Source organism: Neopsephotus bourkii, unplaced genomic scaffold (assembly GCF_033783945.1).
Source record: "Neopsephotus bourkii isolate Nb327-2 ecotype Australia unplaced genomic scaffold, CSIRO-AGI_Nbou_v1 NB_659, whole genome shotgun sequence".
NCBI lineage: Eukaryota > Metazoa > Chordata > Aves > Psittaciformes > Psittacidae > Neopsephotus > Neopsephotus bourkii.
Genome location: NW_026901158.1, coordinates 886,783 through 910,773, shown reverse-complemented (window position 1 = coordinate 910,773; position 23,991 = coordinate 886,783).

Genomic DNA, 23,991 nt, shown 5'->3' with positions numbered 1-23,991 from the left:
ATCAAGCTCTTTGCTCTTGGCATCTTTTTATCTGCAGTTACATTACAGTGGTGCTACAGGAGGACCTGTCTCATTTTCAAGTGCATCAGCTTTCTAATGGAGATGCTCCAGTTTAAACCCTTTGGACCACCAACAGAAAGAAAGACATGATGTTGCCAGAGATATGAGAGGAGAAAGAGTATTTTCTTGGGCTGCTCACTGATTCCCATACATGAGCACTCACGGCTGGTAGTTTCCAGATCTCTTTCTGCCACCCTTTTTCCACCATTCCTTAATGATGGGGGACATTTGCAGTGGGTTCAAGGGGTTAATCAGAACTTCAGACTGGAAATCTTTTTTCCTGATGTTCCTGCTCCAAGAACTGAGCTAAAGGGTGACAGTAAATGCCTCCTGTCCTTGTGAAACTGGTGGTGATCTGTGCCAGCAGAGCTTAACAGAGGAGGATTTAACTGGAAGCAAAACTTAGACTGGCCCAGGTTGTTCCCAGGGCTAGATCAGACACAACTGTCACCATTAAGAGCATTGCCAGTGACTTTATCAAGCACTTGGTTTGATTCCCAGCTGATGCAGTAGGAGCTGCCCTTGCTCCTTTTATATAACTGACCCTACCTTGGTACCTCCTCACACCTGAGGGGTCCCCAGTGCTCTTGGGGAGGTGATTCCCATGCTGGCACGCAGGAGCTGAGCAGAACACAGGTGCCACAGGGCACAGGCACTGCACTGGGGTCTGTCGTTCCATCACTTTCAGGAGGAGCAGCTCCACAGACACAAGAGCCCCAGGTTTATTCTGCCCCATTTGCTCCTCAGGTGAAGAGCAGCTCAATGCATAACCCTCTGTGACAAAGAGATTTTCCCCAGGAATCCCATAAAGGACTTGGAAAGGACATTTATGGCTTCATAAAGCACTTTGCTAACGACCTGCTTTACCACTGCTAAATCAACTGAAATCAGTTAGCGCTGTCCTCTTGTAGCTTCCCACATTTGGTCTACAGGGGAAAGGGAAAAAAAAGAGTGCTGACATTTGCAAAATACATCTCAAGCCATATTAGATGGTGTTAATTAAAATGACTTGCTGGGTAATGAGCTACAGGAAGAAAGAAATCAATCTGAGCCGTAGCAATGAAGCAGGTCGCCTGCTCTGCGCCGGCATGGGCAGCACCAAAGGCTGGTCACAGAGCCCCATGGCTCACCCCAGCCTCTGTCCCTGCATGTGCTTCCAGACCTGGCCCTGGTGGATACCACCAGAGGAGCCAAAGGATGCTCCAAGAGCAAAGAAACAAAAGCAATAAAAGGGGGAAAACCAAAGCTACGTGAATGAAATACAGGATTTCATCCCCCAGAAGGTGCCTCTCGGGTGGTTAGACTGGAGCACAGATTAACAGGAAGGTGAATGTTTTATAACAGCATTGCAGGCACCCTGTGTGTTCGAAAACTGAATCACAGAATGAAAGTAACCCCATCTCCAAAGCAGCCCATCACAGGGCTCTATTGTACAGTGAAGCTCGGCTCTGTTTTCAGCCGGCATTGCACAGCTCCAAAATTCCTGTAAACATCTGCCTTGGTTTAAGTGCTTCCTTAACACCAGGGCTTTACTGAGCAGGAGCCTATTTCTGAAAACGCAGTACAAGGCTTCTGCCTTCTAAAGCTCTGACTGTCAGAACAAAATAGGCAAAACTTGCTGTGAAAGGAGCCTGGCTGCCAGCACAGGGGAACAGTGGCCTTTATTCATCTTCCAAACAGGTACAATCAGGCAAGCAGTGATAAAAGCTCTCTGCTTTTCCCAACCCAGCCCTGGAGGACAATATGCAGAGAGAGAGAGAGGAAGTTCAGTCTCCCAGGCCTGCCACCAGACCCATACAGCACATCATAAATAACAGTTAATGGTCCTTTCTCATTGATTCCCTCTCGAGGCTGTCATCAGCGTTACCAACCTGGGCAAGCGCAGCAGGGCTCGGGCAGAGCTGGGCCAGGCCTCCCACCAGCCACGGGTTTCAGTTGATTCTCCCTCGATTTGTGCTTGCCTCTGAAGCAATGCTGCAGAACCAGCAGCTCCTTTCCAGACCTATTCACTAGACCATTACACGTCCAGAGAGGTGGTGGATGCCCCATCCCTGAGGATGCGCCAGGCTAGGATGGATGCGACCCTGAGCAACCTGTGATAGTTGACTATGTCCCTGCTCATTGCAGGGGGTTGGACTAGGTGAACTTTTCCAACCCAAACTATTCTATGATACATCACACACTAGATCCAAAACATCACATGTCACCATTTTACCTGTGTTTCTAACAGAAGCAGGGAAAGAACTAAAGCAGAACCAGAAGATGCAGGTTTTTCCTCTCCCCAGCTCTCACCACCCCCCGTGTATTCAGGCACACCACAGAGCTAACACACCTCTCAGATTTTCAAACAACTTATCACTGCACAAGTAGCCAGAGCCTCCCAATCTCCTCCCCCTGTTCTATCCTCCCCAGCTGTGTTTCTCACAAGCACAATGGGAGCCAGGGCAGAGCCGACCAGAGCCAGCAGGAGGCTAAAGAGGGAGAGGGAAGAGCATCTTCTGTTCCCAGTGCCCATGGGAGAGAGCTCTCCTCCCATCTTACCCTCACCCCCATTATTCTGCCATTAACAATGGACACAGCTGTGATGACTATGGAGGAGGAGAAGCCCTGGATGGGGCTTGATAAGAAACCCTTTCTGCTGCTCACACACACGCAGAGCAAAGGAGAGGAAAAGATTCCTCCCCATTGCCAGAAGCAAAGCAGGCACTGTTAAGGGGAGCTGGGAGTTTGGCTGTCAGTCTTCAGGCTGTTCACCAGCACTATCTGGCATCACAGCACAGCGCCTTTCCCTCCTAATGTAGACCCAAATAATTGATAAGCGCTGTCAGGAAAGGTTTGAATGAAGGCAATGGCACCAACATGCCTTAAGCAGAGGCTTTTATTTATTCCAGCAAAGCCCCTGATGCGTGACCCTGTGAATCTGAAGGATGGGCACACGTGCACCTCAGATTTAACTTCTTAACTAATGTATTGGGAGGGAGAATGGGAGCTGGGGCAGTGCTCTAGCAAGTCTGCTGCTGGTGATATACTGAAGGCAGCTCTGAAATGCTATTGCCGCGCTGCTGCTCTTGGGAGGACAGGGCAGATCAGCGCTCCAGATTGAAGGCAATGTAAAAACCGGATCATGTGCAAGAACACATGTAGGGAGTTGTTATGAAAACCCCTCCGCCTCCCTGCTGACAGCGATAAATATCCCCCGTTTTCCCTGGTGAGCAATAGGAGTGCCAGCCTTCGCTCTGGGGAAGGCAGAGCTGGAGAGGAGAGGAGAGGAGAGGAGGACAGCAGGTGGGGAGTGAGGTGGATGGGGTTGTGCAAAGCCAGGAGCATCCAGACAAGGGGGGACGGTGTCTCCCCAGGGCTGGGATGTGCTCGGCAGCACGGGGTGGATGCGACACCCCCATCCCACATCCAGAAGGGAGCAGTTTTGCTCTTCACACCTCAGGAGCACCCAAGTATCTCCCCCATGCTTTTGCAGCCAGCAAAATCGTTCACATTTTCTTAAAGGAAAACACCAAGCAAACAAATGGGAGCGAGCTGCTCATCGCGGCCTCCGAGTGATTCTCTTTGGCCATTACGAGTTCAAGGGGTAAAATAGAGCAGTGAGCACGCTCGGCTGCTCCTCCACTGCTTTCAGAGTAGCTCTGCTCTTGCGAGGTGTGTGTGCACCTTTAATTACCCAGAGAGAGGGTGTTTCAGTAATTAGAAGATGGGAGGATAAACCTAAATCCCTTTTCAGAATGGATTCTTACAGAAGCAAGCCAAGGTTGGTGCACGCCACCATCACTTTCATATCCAGACTTGAAAGGCTCCACATCCAGCACAGGGACTCCACAGCTCTCTCTTCCTCACTGGCTTTCATTTCTGTCCAAGACATAACACAGTCCAGTTCTGTCCCCCCAAAACCCCACTGTGCGCCAGTGTCAGGAGCAGCAGGGAGACTTTGGCACATAACTGGCATTGAGGAGGGAAGGAATCATCCTCTTCTTGTAAACCTGGCAGGAGTCCCTTTAGTAAAAAGCACATAAAAATGTGCCTGTGTCATTAGAAAAATGTATGGGTTAAAGAAATCATCCACAGAGATGCGATGCCAGAGGAGCCCGTTGCCTTCAGAAAACACTTATCAGCATCTTTGTCAGAAGCCTTATTTTCCTCTTTCTTCATAAACTACCAAAGATGATGGAATGCAGAAATAAATGATGAATGAAAGGCTTTAATTAAATACAAACCAAGAGGGACTTGGGGCACTGTATTTTAATTCAGGCTCCTGACAGCACTTCATAAGCCCGAGGACAAGGGCTTACGCACATTTTGTAATGCAAATGAACTGCTGCACCAGCAACCTTCACCCCCCACTCCAGAGGAAAGCTGAAAGCTGTGGAAAAAACCCCTCCGAGAGGCCAAGGAGAACTGGCCATTTGAGAGGAAAAGGCTGCAGTGAGCAGCGTGCTTGGGCTGCAAAGGCAAAGCCCTGGGGAGGGAGAGCATCCTCTGGTTAGATGGGGGTTCCATGGGAAATTCATGGGAGAAAGAGCTCCAGTGTCCTGAAACCAGAGGCAGTGGGAAGGGACAGGGGAGAAAGGATCTTTTCTGTGCTCATCTTTCCACGTTACAGGAGGAGCAGTTTCTGTTGGGTGGGTCTAACCAGGCACTGGGTTCACATGGCACTGAGCACACGTTCTGTGCACCAGTGCCTGCATGTGCATCACCAAACTGGAGGAGATGCAGAGAAAGAATACTGTTGCCTCTGAGCACAAGAGGAACACAAACATTTAGGGTCAAACCCCCCATTAAAATGATAACAAATGTCTTCCCAAATACTTTCATATATTCTACTCCAAACACCAAACCTTTATGTCAAGCTGGGGCTGACTGGAATAGCTGCTCCCTGCAGCAGAGATGGTAAAGGCAAAAAGAAAAGGGTCAGTCACTGGTGCTGGACTATTCCACTGTAACCACAGAGCAGCCAATTAAACATTAGCACAGGAAGACTGCAAAGGTGTGTCCCAAAGGTAGCATTTCATCTTCAGTCCCCATCACTGCACAGCACAGGAAGAGAACTGAAAAAGCATCCCTTCTGTGTGCTTTTTCTTCTTTTCTTTCTCCCTTAGTCCTTCCAGATCTAATAAACAGGGCTAATAGACAGCTACAGCCAGAGATTTACTGCATTTAAGCCTGATGTGAGGATCCAGAGATGGAGCCCTTAAGCACTGATTTGTATTCAGCACAAGCCCTTAGCTCGGGGAGCAATGCCAAGCGCGGCACTGAAATTCCCAATTTCACAGTGGAAGACTTAAAAGGCTACAGGCACAATGTCATCAGAGATGGGCTGAACTCATTCATGAGGTTTTTAATAAGAGTCCCAGGCTCTCCGTTTGGGTTATGAGGGGATTTATGGGTTTAGAGAAGAGCGGTTCTCAACACATCTCATCAGGAGCTCAAACAGGAGGAGAATAACTCTTTAGAAGACAAATGACAGTGGCCAGGGCTGGTGACAAGGGAGCAGGCTGCCGCAGCTGGATGTGCTCCCATTCCAGAGCCCCCATCAGGGCTCCTCTTTCCCAGACCAGCCTGGAAGCTGGAGAAAGCGTGGAGAAGCAGGATGCTCACTCACAGCCCATTTTGTGTTCCCATTTGCTTCTGGTTTCTTGAGCCTTCAGGCATTTCAAGAGGCCTAGAAGCATTGCCAAGCCTTTTTCCTGCAGCTGCACAATCAGGAAGTGGAACCTTTCTCCCATAAAAGCCCAGGAGCTCACCAATTTTAGGGGTCTCACAAAGCAATCAATGTCAAAGCCTTTACAGGATCACTGGACCCATACAATACAGAGTCCAAGACCGCACAGAAGGAAGGGCAGGTACCATTTGCATCCCAGCATGAACCGATCCCACATGTCCTCCTCAGAGGTGTCCCTGTGGCTCAGCTCATCAAAGACTGGACTCAGGCTCACTTCTCTCTGGCGGTCAAACTGACAGCTCAGTGCTCTGCCATCAATATTAATCACCTCATTAACAAAGGCTTGGAAAGCCAGGCCAGAGATGGGGGAAGAGGAAGGGAGAAAGGGGTGGAATCAGCAAACCAATCTGTTGCTGAGATTCTTCTGCTTTTGGCCATAGATTTCTTCCTTACTCCCACCCCGAGTCAGCCCGAGCTGGGGGGGGAATCTGTGCAGTTAAAGAATCAGTTGAGGAATTTTCTCCATGACATTCAGGGGCTGATCGTAAAAAGCCAGTGCCAGAGGATTTTAATAAATCCTATTAATTAAGTGATAGGTTTTAGTATTAAATTATGGGGAAAACTATAAATCCTTGCCCAAAAGCCTGAGTTCCGTGTGCGCAGACAGAAAAGGGCATTCCTCTTCTTTCAGCTCCCTGCCTTTTCCAGCCCTTAGTACAATAGGATTCAAACAATTAACTATCAAACAATCCAGGAAGCTATGTCATTTATCACCCTGCAAAGCAGTCGTGTCCCTGACCCCAAGAGACTTTGCTCATGCACCTCATTGCCAGTCACAGCCAGCAGCAGCACCCAGACCTGCTCAGCCCTTGCTCTGACAGGAGCAGATCCATGTCCTGCTCCTGCCCTCACACTGATCCCTGGGCACGCAGCAGGAGCTTGCCTGTTCCACAGGACATTGCTTCTTGACATGAGAAACATCCCTGTGGGACCAAGCTGAGCACCCTGCACAGCCCCACGGGAGAAGGGAACTGCTGCCAAGCGGGAACACACAGGTACAGCACGAGAAATCCCTGCCTCATTCCTTTACCCCTGAGCAGACCCCAAGGCAGGGCGAGAGGAGCTCCTGGCTTGTTAAGAAGAGGGGTGGTGGTGAAATGAGGATCCCAGGAGGATGCAGAGGAAGGAGATGTGTGAGCTGCTGCGGGGCTCACACCGCCCTTCCCTTGTGGCTGAGGCTATGTCTCAGCTGCGGTTTATCTCATCCATTGAGCACAGAGCTCACACAATTCAGTGCAGAGAAACCTTGAACTAAGCAGCCAAGGGCAGGAAAGAATGGAAGAAACAGTTTGGGAGAAAAAGGAAGGAAAGAAAAGCCATGTTCAGCACTGTGCACAAAGCTTCACCCACTCAATGGGTCCCTTTATCCATCACCATTTCATTGTGTAACACAAGAGCTCTCTTAATGCAGCATCTAGAGAGTCAGCAAGGACAGGAGAGAAACTTCACAACCAGAGAGGTCGTTCCCCATGATGGAGCCTTGTCACAGCCCTGGCAAGCAGAGGCTCTTTGTTCCCATATTTACCTTGCTCCACCACCAGCAGAATGGCTGCAGAAATAGAAGTGTTCATTTTCTCCTGCCAGGCAGCTCACCTCCTCCAGAGGGACATCAGGGCAAACAGCCCAGGGTACTGGGCCACTGTAATCTCATTTTCCAACGAGGCTGATGGTGATTTCAGGAAGAAATCCATTGGAATAGCTGCTGAAAGGCTGCAAATAAGGCGAAGGAAACACAGAAATAGGATAACACAGTACTAAGAAAATAAAGGGGTAATAATAGGAACTTTCTTAATATGAGCTTTGCTGTTGCTATAGCAGGACCAGTGCCCTGCTGCTATTTCTGTAATCCACAGAGGCCACACGAGGACCGACACCACCATTCACCACACAGCCCCTGCTTCCACAGTTAAAACATTGCTCCACCACCAAGCAATTCCCCCCATGCCAAGCACCATTAGAGGCAGTGAAATTTCTCCCATGAATCTTCCTCAGGCAGAAGGTGCTTTGGGGTCTGTAAATTCACTGAAATTGTTCATGTTCATTAAAAAATATCTATTGCTCCAATTAAAAGAAAGGCTTAAATCTTGATAGGGCTTTTTTTCCATTTCCAGTGCTGACAGCACTAAACCTGCTGACTTAACCACCGCTTGACTCCAAGGGAGACCCATGCATGAGGTGAGCTGCTTCTGAGCCCATCTCAGCTTGCAAGGAAGCCCCCAGCATCTGCTGGCTTTTGATGGGGCAAAAGCAATTGGGAGCCTGGTTTAGTCCCATATGCCTCAGGATTAACCCTCGCCAACCTTGGTACATAGCACAAGTACGAATGCTTTTCAAAAGCAAAGACACAGGTAGCTCTGAGGGCTTTTCCTTTACTTTGCTGTAAGCATCACCCCTCAGAACAGGGGCTCTTTGCCCCTATTCACCAGCATCACCTCAGTTACAAATGTTACCTCTTTATTGCCCAGCAGCCCAGTGGTCCTGCACTTCTCCGCTTCCAGCCAGATGCAAAACCCTACAGGGATCACAAGAAATGCCAAGGTGAGGGAAAGAGGGACACAATCTGCTGTTCACCCATCCCTTAGTGAAACAGAGGGGCATAAATCTCCCAGTTAAAGTTCTCTTGAAAGATGGCAATTGCTGAAACGTAACTGATTGCTGGTAAAACACAAGTGTTTTCAATAATTAATACACAATATACCTTTAAGAAAGGCAGAGGTCTTGTGGACTGGAGGGTGCAATTATTGTTTCATGAAAGATTGATTACATGTGTGGCCACTGATTTGAATACTGGCTCGGCTGACACTTTAAATGGCATTATAAATGAGGTTGGGTCCACTGCTGTGACTTGATGCACAAGTTGACTCAGGAATGCCAGTGAGAAATAGCAGCATCTTCCCAGCCCAAAAGGTCATCTGAAATATTAAAGAGCTGAGGATCAAGTAACTATGAATAAGGTCAAACAGAGTGTTATGGGGCCAGGACCGGAATTAATTGAGTGATAGTTGTCCTATATTAATGCATTCATTTCTATTTTGTCTTTGTTATGAAAGGAATCCAAAGGGATGGCATCACAGCCAAGTGAAAGGCAGGGTGTTTGTAACCCACCCCAGCAGAAGAGCTTCCCTGCTCAGAGGGAGGAGGAGGGTGCCCATCTGAAACAATGGGAGCCATCTGCAAAAGGGTGGTTGGCACCATGGTGGTGTCACCTTCCTGTGGGCAAAGTGCTGTGAAATCTCTGGGAGGGAGAGGAGCCACCTCTCCCCAGTGGCAGAGCTGTGGGGGGACATTTCTGAGGCTGCAGCACAGCAAAACCCAATAAAGGCTGAGGGCACAACCCCTGCCCGCAGTGCTCGCTCCATCCTCCCTGCGCAGGGCTTCCCCAAGCTAAGCGATGAGCCAGGCTGGATGCTGGCATTGCTGCTTGCACACAGGACCAAGCAGGGCAGAGCCAACTCCCCAGGCTGGGGCTGGCAGCCTGAGTGGTGCAGGAGGAAACGGAGCCCTTGCTTTTCTTTCAGTAGCCATTGGCAGCTGCTCCACAGTCATGGCACAGCCCTGTACCTCCAGCTTTCTTCAGAGGAAGCATGAAAGGAGAGCATCCAAAGCACATTGCCCTAAGGAACAGAGAGAACTGTGCTCAAGGCAAATGAATGAAGCCCATGACGTTCTGGCTGTAGCATCCTGGGGCTGTTGGGGCTGGAGCAAGCAGAGTGGGGGTGAAGGAGTCCCCTCTTTTTAATGGCAAGTGGGGAGCAGGCCAACACCAGTGTCCTTCTGCAGCCAGCCAGGTTTGCAAGGCAGGAGTTGCAGTAAGAAAGAACCGATACATGTTGGAAGTAAGTGCCTTAATTATAGTCATGATCAGTTCTGCCCTAGACTGCAGTGCTAAGGAGACCCTCTTCTATCAAAGTCAATTAAAGGGTTGCTATTCTCCTAAGCCCCAGCAATAAAACAAGAGCTGTACATATCCATTAAATTGCAGTACACATCCATTAAACTTCCTTTTGCTGCTGCAGTTCATTTACTGCCAGGTTTGGATTTGATTCTGATCTCATTTAAGTGAGTTTTCCCCGGGTGTAACAGCAGAGCTTTGGCAAAGTCCATGCGACTGATTTACTCCAGCCTAGTCCAGGCACTGACACGGATGAGGCAGACCCTTTCATTTCAAAGGCATGCAAATAATCTTTGTGCATCAATAAACCCATGAGATTGATGGTGTGCTAAACGGGCCGGTTATTCTACACACACACACAAATCTATATGCAGCTCTTGAAACAAATCCCTCCTGCAGACAGGAAAGCTTCCTCCCTGCAAACACCTTTGGGAAGCTTGTGCAGAGCAGGAGCACCGTCTGCCGGCTCCTCCTGCCCCTGGATCCTGGGACATAGAGCTGGAGGTGACAACAGAGGGTGCAGTGCTGGCACTGGCTGCGCTGTATGCACAAAGCTGAGCTCCCTGGGCAAAACCGAGCTCCATTCCCAAGTGAGCAGCAGAGCAATGGGGAGCTGGGAACCCCCAGGCCCTCAGCTACAGCCGTTGTCAAACTACATCACTTAAGAAGACCAAAAGCTTTTCCCCGTGTATGAAACCTGGCTGGGTCAAGAGGAGCAAAGCTCTTCAGCTGGGGCTTGTTTCTCCTCTGTCTCTTTTCAGACACCAAGAGCTTCACCTCATTGACACTGTGCTGTCAGCAAGGCCAACCTTTTTACACTAAACCTTCAGAAAACCATCTTGAGCTTCTCCCCTTTACTGAGACTGGAATCTCTGTCCCACCTCCATCCCCCAGAGCCCTACCAGTGCCCTGGGCACAGTCAATGCGTGCTCCCTCCTGTGTGTCCAGGTTTCATACAGGCGGTGTCGGGGATGCTGCTGCGATGGCAGATGCAGCTCAGCCACCAGGCATGGACCGCAGCACATCCAGGAAGTTTAACTTTTCATCATTGCTGTTGGTATATCAAAGAGCTCGTGGGGAATCTGCTCCTCAGTGCAAGACAAGGTGTTGAAATTACCGGCACTTGAAAGATGCCTTCGCTTCCTTAAGGTTTCCTCATGGTAGTTCTCTTAAAAGGAGCTGAAGATAACAAAGAAGTGGTAGAAAAGTAGTAAAGAGAAGGGAGAAATCAATGTTTGCCTGCAGGCAGAGCATGAGGGAATGCAGGCAGCTGGGAGGACACTTCCACGAGCATCCACATTTATTAAAAGCTTCTGTCCCAGTGGCTTTCAAAGTTGAGCCTTTGGAAAGATTCATGCATATCAGCAGGCATCAATACCTCCATCCCTTTACCGCTCTGCAGTGTCCACCTTTAGCATCCCTGGTTCCCACTCCCTGCCCCAAGAAGCTGTGGATGCGCAGAAAGAAGCGCTCATGTGAAGGTAGCAACCAAGGACTTTGGATGTTGTGCTGGATGTGCCTTTGGGGTGACCCATGGCCACGGTGTTCATTTTGCCTGTAAAGCAGCTGCAAGCACAGAGCTGTGTGCTCTGTGGCAATGAGCAGGGCGGTAATGAACCTGGAGAGAAGGAGAAGAAAAGGTCACCACAGCCCTGTCTATAATGTGGCCCTGCAGAAAGACCCAGCGACTAATTAAAGCTGTGGGCTTTGCAGCCAGGAATACTAATCCTTACCTCTGTACCAGCTTAATGATGTACCTTGGTGTGCTTCTGCATGAATGGGGGAGACAGCCCATATTCCATCTAATTGGCTTTGTTTTCATAACTGTGTTCCCCCCCCGAGATCTATTTCTAAACCAATTTGGGCTGTTCTTCCAATATCCTTTTCTTACATCCTTACGGTCATCTCATTCGTTCTAATTTGGAAAGAGGCCCCATGAAAGAAAGAAAAAAACCCTGAATTTCTTTAGGTTTATGCAGTGCATGATGCGAATTTCCTGTCAGCAAGACTCTGGCTCTCCTCCCAACAACCCTTCATGGGTTTTAATCCTGATTAGGAATAAATCATCCATTTTTAAGGGAGAAGATTAATAACAGCAGCAGCATTGCAATGGCTGTGGTGGAGTCTTCCCTTTAAAATCAAGACAGGTTATTTTTGTAACTGAAAAGTTCAGCTTCAGAGAGGAATAAATTCACTCACACACAGGTGGCCTGGCTGCTCTCTCCAGGCCCTCCAGTCTGTTAATCTCAGATTCCCATTCTCTGAGCACTTCAAACCCTTGGGAAATGCCCCTCAATGGGTTTCAGCCTTTCTCCTTCTCAGTTTAGTCTTTAATTGTTAAAGACCATAGAAACCACAGGTGAGAGCTCTGCAGTTTCTAGCCCCCACTACCAGCTCTGTGCAGTGATTTGCAGAGCCGGAGCCGTGATCTCGCTCCAGAGGGAACGTGTGGGACTGTCTGGTTTATGAACACCCACGTGGCACTTCCCAGACTCATAGCAGCAGACTACAGTCGGTAACTGTGTCAGTGATCACTGCGGGGCGTTGGGGCAGGTAACAGACCCGGAACATGCGCTTTTGGGCATGTTTGCTTGCTTTTAAAAGTCACATTCCAGCAGCACTTAGAGGACACGCTCCGGGCCAGAGATGTAGGGGTTTGCACCTGCGATTCCTGAGCAGGGCTGCGTGAAAGCCACCAAACCCAAGTCTCTATTTCAGCTTCCTCAGGTGAAGATGCTGACCCCAGCCCTGGAACTCACTCACCAGCAGACAGGGAGCTGGAGCATGATGCCAGGGGGTTGGATTTTACAGGTGCTTAAATCCCTTTGCAATTCCCATTTAAAAGTGTGATTCAATTCTTCTCTCCAGTTACCTAAAGGTGAACCAACTGGTTTCAGGTGTTCTTAAACTGGACCCCTCATCTCAACAGGGAAGGAAGCAGCTTCTGAAAGCATTTGGTCCCTGCCTGAGGAGACTGCAAACAAGCTTCAGTACCTGATGCCTATGCCAAAAAGGATGTATTCCCTTTTTAATCAATTCCACACCATTTCCATAGCTTTGCTGTATAGAAGACCACATCTGGGAGTGTACCAGTGGTAAATGATAGTAGAGGGAAGGAATAATTTATAGTGCAAGGCATAGGAACTAAGAAATGCTTCCAATGAAGATCTGATGTGCATCAATGGGGAGTTGATGAAGACGAACAGGGAGGAAGGCTGACTCAGAGAGAGGTGGGATGGTGTGGAGGAGGCACGGGGGATGCTGCAGGAAAAGGAGGACAAAGAACCCTTAATTTCTCTTCCCTGCTGTGGTGATGAGCAGGGGACCCTCTTGCTGGCAATTTATGCTTCTGCTGGTGCCCTGGGAGCTGGAGCAATGACAAGTTACAGCGTGTGAGAAACCTGTAAAACAGATTGGTATTTACGGGACACCATTTCATTACAAGCCACTAGAGCAAACCTCAAGCTGAGCACCGTAATGCTCTGTCCTGCTTCTTTTCCCTTTCCCCCACCTCTCCTGAAATACAAAGCATGCTTCAGCGCTTGGGTATATATAGATCTCTACATGCGACCTAAAAGCAACGGAATAAATGAGTCAGCAGCATCCGAGCTCAGCACCAAGATCGCTCCTGGGAGCAGAGCTCAGCTCTGCAGCCCCGGCCCCGCGCTGCCGATCCTGCCCTCGGTGGGCACAGATGGACCTGGCTGTGACTCGTGGCAAGAGGGGAAACCCACTCCCATCGGGGCAGCACCCACGGCACGGAGCCTCCTGCCCTGCTCAGGGTGCCCAGGAAAAGCCAGGGCAGGTCCCTGCAGGGACACTCCTGCGGCGGCTGGAGGATCACAGAGTCCTAGAATAGCTCGGGTTGGAAAGGGCCAACCCAGTTCCAACCCCCTGCCATGGCAGGGACACCTCACACTAAACCATGGCACCCAAGGCTCTGTCCAACCTGGCCTTGAACACTGCCAGGGATGGAGCATTCACAACCTCCCTGGGCAACCCATTCCAGTGCTTCAGCACCCTCACAGTGAAGAACTTCTTCCTTAGATCCAATCTAAATTTCCCGTTTAAGTTTTAACCCATCACCCCTTGTCCTATCACTACAGTCCCTAATGAAGAGTCCCTCCCCAGCATCCCTATAGGTCCCCTTCATAGAATGGTTTGTGTCAGAAAGGACCTTATAGCTCATCCACTTCCAACCCCCTGACACAGGCAGGGATGCCTCATCCTAGACCATTTCACTCAAGGCTCTGTTCAACCTGGCCTGGAACACTGTTAGGGATGGAGCATTCACCACTTCATTAGGCAGCCTGTGCCAGTGCCTCAGCACCCTCACTTCTTCCTTATATCTAAGGTGGGTGCTCTCAGCCCTCATCTGCAGCGCTGGATCCATCCCTGGAGCTTCAACTGGAGGAAACTGTCCCAGAAAGCAGAAGGAGGTGATGAAGAATTCATTTAGCACCCTGCACACAGGGGGAAAGGTCTGAGGGAAGAGGTGATTAGTCAGAAATGATTGCAGCAGAAGTTTTGGGACGGATAGCATATTAATGGAGTTTTTAATCATACGTTCACCTTTCCCCATTCCTCCACCCTGGCAAAAACAGCACAGCGCTGCTTTGGTTCAGTGGAAAGGGCTGCCCTGGGGCTGCTCTGCCAGCCCCTGCACCCATCGCATTCAGCATCACAAATAAGCTCCTTTGAAAGCACTTCTAGTGGCTGAGGGCCCCCCAGATCCCTGGGATCCCATCTGCAGCGCAATGCAGCCCTCGAGGAGCAGCTCCCTTCCCAGAGGATCCTGTTTATTCCTTGGTTTTAGTTCCTTGCTGGTATTTATTTATTATTGGTGGCTTTATTTGTCCACAAGCCAACAGGAGGGGGTGAAGCCTCAGCAGGGATAATAAATGCCTTATAGGTGCCAAAAATAAATTATCAACAGATGCTACACAGGAACTAAAGGTGTTAAAGAGCTTCCACTGCTCTCGTGCTCCTCGGGAAACGCTGTTCCTTCCTGCTCTGAAACCACTCGTAGGGAATGAAACCAGTTTGCCCATGCAGTGTTGCACATAGATACTCCAGATACTAGCCAGGGGTGGGTGCTAAGGAGAAGGACATCTCTTTCTTGGTCTTGAAGAGAAATAGCTTTGGATGAAATCAATTCTTTTGCTCCTTAAAGCCTTTTCTTTCACAGAGGTGGCTCCTCCAGCCTCTCCTGGAACAGGGTCAGTCCAGCACACAGTGCAGATGATTGTGTGTTATTTCTCCTCCCTACTACCATTCCCACAGGCTCAGAAATACCTCCTGCATGCAACACCAGTTGTAAAGGGCTAAGCTGAAATGTAAGCTCCGAACACGCCACAGGATTGATGGATTCTGCATTGGCCCTGGCCTGGTGGGTCTTGTAAGCGCCTATAATTTCATTTTCCTGCTGTGATTTATGACACAAGGGGTAAGGCCCTGCTCGTGTTATTTCTGGGGTTTGCAAACAGCTTTGCACTTTGGGACTGAGCTGACAGAGAACAAGAAAACGGCACTAACGGCATCAGCAAATTATGGGATGAGACAGAGCTCTGCAGAAAGATGGGACATGGAAACTTCACACCAGGGATCTCAGAGTTGCTGATGGCAACAAAAATACTAATCTGTTCTTGATTGCTTGTCAACCAAAATTATTCATCCCGGGAGAGCAGATATCTGCAAGGCTCCATCTTCTTGGCATTTAAACATATGGGCAGAGGATCCACTGCGGTGAGAAATGAAACTTGACAGGTCTGGAAAAACCACATCCCAAATCTGGACAGCAACTGGGAGCTTCTTCCCATCTCTGGGGGAGCTGGACCCTCCTGCCCTCTGTGCACCATGCTGAAAGAGGAACCTGCCCCGCAGCTGGCACATGGGAACCAGAGCCCATCATGGATGGGAGATGCAGCTCAGGCTGTGCTGTCACAGCCAAGGGGTCAGCCACCACTGGGACCTGTTGGACTGGCCAGCAGTAAATGAATTGACAACTTAAACCTCACCTAGTGCAGTGGGACACAGGGCATCTGGCATCAATAGCTCATCAGGGCTCTGCACCAGCCAGGAGAAGGCACAGACCGGCTTCATTGAGTGCAGTAGGGAGAGCATCTTTATGCAGACCTCTCAGTAAATCATCTATACAGTGCCTATAGATCTCATCAGTCCAAGGAAGCAATACTTAATGATTTATTCTTACAGCTGGCTGAAAACATTTCCTGAAAGCATCTCTTTAAGGAGAAAATGGCTTTTTAACAATATGGACAGCTGGTAAAGTTTCTCATTTGGAGGATTTTCTCATCCAGAGAAGAGCCATTTCTGAAGATTTCTGGGATTTTGAAGGACAAAAGGAAAAGTCAATATTTTGTCTAAGGTTTTCTACCCCTTGCCCACAAGGGAAGGGATAAATGTATTTCAACCCCATTTCATTTTTCATTTCTAGTTATGTGACCTCTACCACACTGGGGCTGCATTCTAGGGCATCCACATCATCCACATGATACAGAAAAAATCTCTGACCCAAGGAGAGCACAGTCAGGCATGGGGAGAACCTAGAGCCTAAAGGGGCTGCAGGAAACCTGGAGAGGGGCTTGGGATAAGGGCCTGTAGGGACAGGGCAAGGGGAATGGCTTGAATCTGCCCGAGGGGAGACTGAGCTGCGCTCTTAGGCAGAAGCTCTTCCCTGTGAGGGTGCTGAGGCACTGGCACAGGGTGCCCAGAGAAGCTGTGGCTGCCCCATCCGTGGCAGTGCTCAAGGCCAGGTTGGACACAGGGGCTTGGAGCAAGCTGCTCCAGTGGAAGGTGGCTGGAGGTGGAGGAGCTTTAAGGTCCCTTCCAACCCAAACCAGTCGGGGATTCTGGGATTCTATGATTTGGGAGAAAACAGGTAGAAAAAGCTGCAGAATCAGGGTGAGAGGCTGGGCCCCAGCCATGCACTCAGCCCCTTTATCCACCTCAAACTCCTCATGCCCTTGATCAAGTCATTTAAAGCACCCTTTCCCCAGCGACTGTGAGAAGGGCTTTGGGTGTTACTCACATCTGCTCCGGACTCACTCTTGCTCCCATGGCTCCTGTTTGATTCCTTGTCCCTGTGTTGGCTCCTGTGTTCAGCCAAAGCCTTGCGGGGCTGCAATGAACAATAACAGTAACTATCTAATGAGCTCCCTGCTTCCACACCTCCAGTTTATTTTCCAGGCTTGGTTACTGAGCTCCCAGATCATTTACAGCATCTTGGCTGCAAACAAACGGGCAGTTTATTAGCTGCAATTTGCCTCTGCAAGAGGACTGGGGCTGTTCCTGTTCTGATGGGTTGGAGCTCGGGCTTTTTTTACCTCTCAATGGTATTTCTAAGCCCTTTCCCAGGTGAGGTGATAGTGTGCATTTGTTATTGATAGTATTTCCATTTAAATGGAGGCTGTTGCTCAGTGCAACATGTGCACTGTTAAACAAGGCTCTTTCCTCCAGCAAGAGGCAGGAAATTATGTGATGGAAAAAGAAAACGTTGGGAAGGGGAGGGGGGAAAAGGGAGAAATCACAAAACTTGATACGAAATCCAGCAGGATATATGCCTGCAATAAGACATCTAGATCTTAATAAGGCTGTGGGTAAAGCCTGGATTACACACCCAGCTTTATATGCTATCTGCTCCCCAGCAGCTGCCTCTCCCGAAAGCTCCTTCCTCTCTTGCCAATCTGATCAGCTCTCTAGAAAATTAGAAACAAGCCAACATGAAATCCTTTGCTTTTACACAATAAATAGGAAGGCAGCCACGAGCAGGGCTTGGCTCAGGCCCACAAGAGCCTTTTCAAGTGGATAATGACTCCACAGGGCAGACGATTCAGGTGGGTCCCCTTTTAGTCACAAATTGATATTTGTAGTGGAAATTAAAATTAGGGATCCTCTGAACAACAGGGAAATGCATCCTGATGGGGGCTGCGAATCCCTGCCACCCTTTGCCCTGGCCAGCAGGAAGAAGGCTCCCGAGCAGCAAGAGGAGCATGTGGAGCAATGCTGGGGCTGGGCAGGCTCTTGCAAGCAAATTAAGGGGGTCCTGATTCCCTCCCCCCCAGCTGGAGTCCCCTCGGGTCACAGCCCCTAGAATGGGTTTGGGCTAATCCAGAGCTCAGGTCCAGGACACTCAACCCACTTACTTTGGCAATTGGTGGCCTGAAGATGCTCCTGTCCCTCCTGGCTGGCAGCCCCAAGTTATAGGCAGTGGTTATCCAGAGCACAACTCACTCTGGCACAGGTGGTTTGAAGCCATGAGGACCCAATGGGACAGCTCATCTCCACCCACCCTCAGCTGTTTTCTGTTTCAGATCAGAAAGGCAAAGAAAAGGAGAAAAGCCTTGCACTGAACCAGCTTTGCCAATGGCATCTCACCAGCTCCGGGCAGCTGGGGCAGGACCTGCAGGACCCGTACCTGCCAGCCCTATTCCCATCATCCTGCCAAGTAGAAAATACCCCTGCAAACCACCTTCATCCCTGCAAGAAGCAGAATCCAGCCTGGATCTGCTCCACAAATGCACTCAGGCATGGGCTCAGCTCTGGGTGCTGGGGACAAGGAGGGACAGCAGCACCTTGAGCTGCTTTCTAGGACTGATGTGCTGAGCCATGCTTCTGAGCCAGGCAGGGCCGTTCCTCGCAGGCAGCTCAGGATCCACGAGAGGCTCTTTTCTTGCCATTTGCAGGGTCAGTTCCAAGCCTAACTCACAGGTGTGAAGGAATCAGCTCCATATTGTGCGTTGGTGGTTGCTATGGGGGAAGAAATGATTAATTTATCACCCGTTCCAAGATCTGAGGAAAAAAAGATAGACAGAGACAAGGAAAAGAAGGAAGGAAAGGGGAAAAAAAAGCCTCAGACTCACTCTGCCCGAGCTGCATGGGAGCATTATTTATGGTCCAAAACTTCCACAGACACCTGAATGTAAAGCAGAATCACATCATGAATAACATTGTGCCCTGATCAGAGGAAAAAGACATCTGAGAAGGAAGGGCAGGGAAATGGCACGTTTTCAGCGAGCTGGGGAGATTGCAAAGGGATTTTAATTCCAGAGATGCTGAACAAATTGCAGATGAGACTCTATGATAATAAATAGCATCTGGTCATAGATCAGCACAACTTGATTTTCTCCCCTTTAAGTGCAACGGTATCAATCTTTGGAGGGGAGGGAGCGAAAAAAATCAGGGTGGCAAATGAATTATTCCTCATACCTTTCTCTTTACACATTGGGAACTAAACCCAACCTTGCACCCGCAGTGTGAGCCGGGTGAGCTGCTCTGCTGGGCAGGCTCAGGCTGGGTTAGAAACAGGAATGCAAAGCAGGAAAGCAAGCTTGATGGGGGGTGTGGGGTGTGTGTGTTTCTATACAATAAATATTTAATAGTGCTTGGCATTTCCTCCTGAAGAAACTTATAGCAGGGATTAATTTCACACCTCTCCCTGTGCTAACGCCCTTCAGCAAGGTTAATCTTTGCCTGATACAAGTCTGAAAATGAAATCCATGCTGGTGTACGAACTTCCTCAGCAGTTTGATTCAATCCCTTTCGCTCGGCACCGAAATGATGGATGTGCATCTGGAATCCACAACCGCTTCCTCTTAGAGCAGATAATTCATGGAGAGGTGCTCCCCTCCTTCCCTCTCCCCCTCTCTCCCTGTTGTGTATCTTAATTAATGCTTCAAGTCTGGCAGCTTTTTGATTTCCGTTTCAGAACAGGGGCTCTGATCAGCCTCTTGAAAGGAAAACCTGAAAGAAGGACGATTTGCTTTCTGGTGGCTGCTCCTGCTGTCTCCTGCAGCTCAGCATCGGCCGGTAGCAGCGAGGAGCAGCTCCAGGCTGAGTCCCACCAGCACTGCCCCAAGCCAGGCTCCTGTCTGGGAGCCCCCAGAGGACGTTTGGGTGGGAATTAGCACTGAGCCCAAATCATCACCATGTGTACATGGCACCCATGGCAGAGGGGCCCCATAGCCAAGTCCAGGTCCCCGCTCACTGCCCAGGGCAAGTTTTTCCACCTATAATGGCACAGTCAGAGCATCTTTTCCCTTGGGGTCCCCAGGAGATGATGCCCAACCGCAGCCATCCCCAACCATGGGCTGCAGGGCAGCACTTGCCTTTTGCAGAGCTGGGATGGTGGCTTGGCCACACCAGGGGCTGTCCCCGAGCTCAGGCTGGCGGTCAGCACCAGCACCACGCTCACCCAATGTGGTTACCTCTGCGGTGCTCAGGGAAGGGTCCCCCACGGCTTTGCCCTGCCTGAGCCGAGGATATGGAGGAAACAGGGGAATTTGCTGAAGAGCATCTGAAAAAAGCCAAGAGCGGTGCAGAAAACGCTCTACAAAGAACATCTCGTTGTCAAATTAACATATAAATAATTAGGCAGGATGAGAACAGGAAGTCTCAGCGCAGGGCCCGGGGATGGCACATTTGCTCTCTGTGTTCAGCTGTGTCGAGCAGTGATTCCAGGGGTGCCCCTGAGCGTGACAGCCTGCGCCTTACAAGATGTAATTTTAGCGCTTCAGAGCTCTCTTAGTTATGCATCTCTCCCAAAACAAGTGTGTTGGATTCTCTCCGAAGGAGAAAAACAGCTTCTTCTTCAGGGTTTTCATGTGTTTGATGTCTTTGGGGCGTTTATTTTTGCTCTGGGCTATTTGAGAAAGCCCATTAAATACAAGCATAAATTGCTAAGTTTTGTTTGCTGTGAAGGTAGAAACATGCAGGGTCTGCCTGAACTATTGAGTTTGTGCCTCAGGAGAAAATCGCTTTGCTGCCATGGTGCTCCAGGACGGGAAAAACCTGCAGCCAGAGAAGTTACAAAGAATAACTGAAGAGGCAATAGGTGCTATAATGAAATGATAGCACATCAACACTGCCCCTGGTTTGGAGATAAAAAGCAAACTCAGGTTTCAGTTCTGTGACTGGGGGAAAACCCAGTGAGACCACCAGATCCAGCAGGTTGGTTTTGTGCCCAGAAAAGATGCTGGTTGAAGCTCTCCTTGGTGAGGCCAGGGACCAGTGCTGAGGGAGGGATGAGATAAGAATAATTTCCATGGCTGTAACAATCCAAAGGATTGCTCCTTGGTGCTTTTGCAGGATGATCCTGGTGGACCACAGCTTGGCACTGGTGATGCTGCAGACAATCCCCAGTGGCACAGGATCCTGCTCCTCTGGAGAGCAGACGGAGCCCAGCCCCAGGGGAAGCACTACGGAGTTACTGCACAACCCGGGACTCAGCTGCAAGCACCGAACGCCAGCACTGGTATTCAAGGGTTGTGTTTGAGCTATTGAAGCTGCACTTCTGCACTCTCCAGCATCAGCAGTGCCTCCTGGTTGAAATCAGAGCTTGGATTAAGCCAAATGCCTTGAAGAGCATTCCAGCTCTGCGGTTTTGGGCCATTGTGGAACGGCAGGAGAGCAGCTCTAGATACTGAGAGCATCAGCCCAGGCTGGCTTCAAAGGCTGCTCTTGCTTTAAAGTAAGGAAAACACATGGAAAGAAAAGAGAACGGAAAGAAGCAGCAGAAGCCCTCACTGCTGTGACACGATAATTTATGGGTATTTATGCTAAACCATGGCTTCCCACCTGCTGCTCTTGCACTGTGCAGCACGGCAGAGCAGGGATGTGGAGGAGAGGTGGCTGAGGCAGACGAGCTCAGGTTCAGCAGGGCCACATCCTGCCCTGCCTTCCCTGCAGCCCGGCAGCGGACGGGATGCTCTGACCTGCTTGGATGGGCCATGTTAAACAAATACCCCAAGCCCTGGGAGCTGTCTGCCTGGTGGGTGCCCGGCTGCAGGAAAGCAAAGCAGTGAATGTGCAGTGGCACCGCTCCTGTGCAGGGTGTGAAGAGAGAGGGGATACGTGTGACTGGTGCTCTATGAGCTTCGGCTGGAGACTGCAGCTCAATTTTCAGGTGGTGGTGAAGTGCCAGGAGGCATCTCCAGCTCGCTTGTTCTTTCTCACTGACAGTCACGGGGAGCTGGGTTTTTTCCCAGAGCGGTGGGTCAGGTCAGTTCTAGCCTTTTGATTGAGACATTAATAAAAACCAAGTCAATCCAGGCTTGGCTGGGGAGATGCTGGACAAAAAGCAGCTGAAGAATGAAAACAGCTCTAGCTTGGCTCGTATGCTGCAAAAGCCTCCCCCTACCCAACGCTTTACACATTCTCTTCATGCATATTCCTCTCCCCTTCTTATTACAGCCTCCCACTTTATCTTGCTGTTTCTTGCTCCCCAGGAGAGCTTTAGTTCCACTAAAGAAACCAAATATTTTGTGTAAAACACCCATTACGTTTTCCTTCTGCCTTGTTTGCCCGAAGTCACCCAGACCATAGGGGAGAGACGCCCAGGATCTCATCTCTAAATTTAACCAGAGCCAACACTTCTTGTTTAACCCTTACCTTTTTTTACCAGTCTCATGTAAACACCTATTTAAGGAGCTGGGAGGAGCATCACTTTGAGAGACAGCAACAGAGCAGGGTGCATCCCAGCCAACGCCGTCCTGTCTTGCAGAGAGCAAATGGTGTGATCACAGTGTGTCCCTGCATGGCACGAATCAGATCAGCAGCACTTACATGGCTAAGCTGTGCCCCACTGGTGTGCAGCACCCCCAACCCCGGCTGTGGGTCCTGACAGGGCTTTAGGGCCAGCTGGTGCTCCACCAGCTGCAGCAAAGCCAAGGGACTCAAAGAGAAAAGACAGGGAGCCAACAGACACGCAGCAGTAGGAGGACCCAGCCCCTTCCTCCAGAACAGGGCTAAAGCATCACCTAAAGGACAATTCCCATTTACAGGCAGGGAGCACTCAAGCAGCCACTCATGTTATACCTTAGGAACCAGCCGGGGAGCAAATGCACACGTTCTTAAGCCCAGGTCAGCTCAGGTAACTGGGTGGGAAAACTCTTCAAGCTTCATGCTCTCAGTACATGGCAAAGCAGCATTCCCAGCCTCGCCAAGACTCTGCGCTAGAGAAACCAGCACAGGAGGCAGCTGCTGCCCAGGGTGTGCGAGTTTGGGTTGAGCAGCCCCACTCTTACCCCAACACTGAGCTCTCTTGGGTGCTTTCTGTGTGCATCTCCCCAAAATAACCCTCCACGTTTCACCCAACAGAGCTCCTGCACTGCAGCTCCAGCACCAAATCACTGACTTTGTTATATGAAAAGGGGTGAAAAATATACCCCAGCTTCTGAGTCTGGCAGCGCCAACCCCAGTCACATTCTTTCTTAAATCTCTGCTTTTTCCTAATGACAGATCAAAGCTCCTTTCAGCAGCTAGACTTTGAGGCATTTGCTAAAGTCTTTGCTGCAACCAGCAGTGACTGAGTGCAAATCACAACTGACAAGTCAGCATGATGAGCTTAGTGTCACCTTGAAGCATTACCAGGATCTAAGTTAAATCTTTCTAGCCAAGTCTAAGCAATTGAAGTTATCCCCCCCCCCCCCGTTTCTTCCTGTAGCTGTGGTACCTCTGCATTTCAGGGGTCCACTTAGATGAGTTTTACCACTAACTGCAGCTGAAGAATAAAGGGGAGAGTTTGATGGCACACACAGCACATCTGTGTCATTGCAAAGCTTTCTGTACAGGGTGGGTTTGTGCATGTGTGTGTGCACTGTACGCACCTGCACGGTTGCAAATAAGGACATGTTCCTAAGGCCCAAGCATCTTGCTGAACCTGCAAACCAGTAGCAGCAACCAAATGCTCTTTGCAAGAAGCCCATGAGAACCAGAGCGATCCAAATCCAGTAGCAGCGGCTGATGGTGAGTTTGATGATGTAGACTTTTTATGGCGGTTTCCAGAGAAGCCATCATCTTCTTGCATGTCTTTCATGGAGTGAAACCCACTGGAGGCAAGGAAAGGATGGGAAGAGTGTCCCTTGTTTTGCTTCCCCCAGCACATCCACGCAGCAGTGCTCTGGGGCCAGGGCATGAGTCTGGGGGTGGAGGAGCTCACTGGGAAGCTGGAGAAAGGGTTTGTGTCCCGAGTTCATCTTGGGGTGAGAAGATCATCTGGAGCAAACGCTGCAGGACCAAGCAAAGGCTCCTCAGGTGCTCGTGGAGAAGGCGGAGAGCTGGTGGCCACTTGATTTTCTCGTCTGGGTCCCACTGAAATCCCCAGGTTGGAGTTTTGCACTGAGTTGATTGGAGTTTCTCACTGAGGGGAAAGAAAAGATTCCAGGCTTGGAAATTCTCTCTCTGGTGGGTTGGGTTTAGTATCTTGCAGTATATACGTTACCTTTAGGCACCGTCACTGCTCCTCTGATGAACTCGTCAGGCTCCACTGAGCAGAGGGGTCGTGGGGAGATCC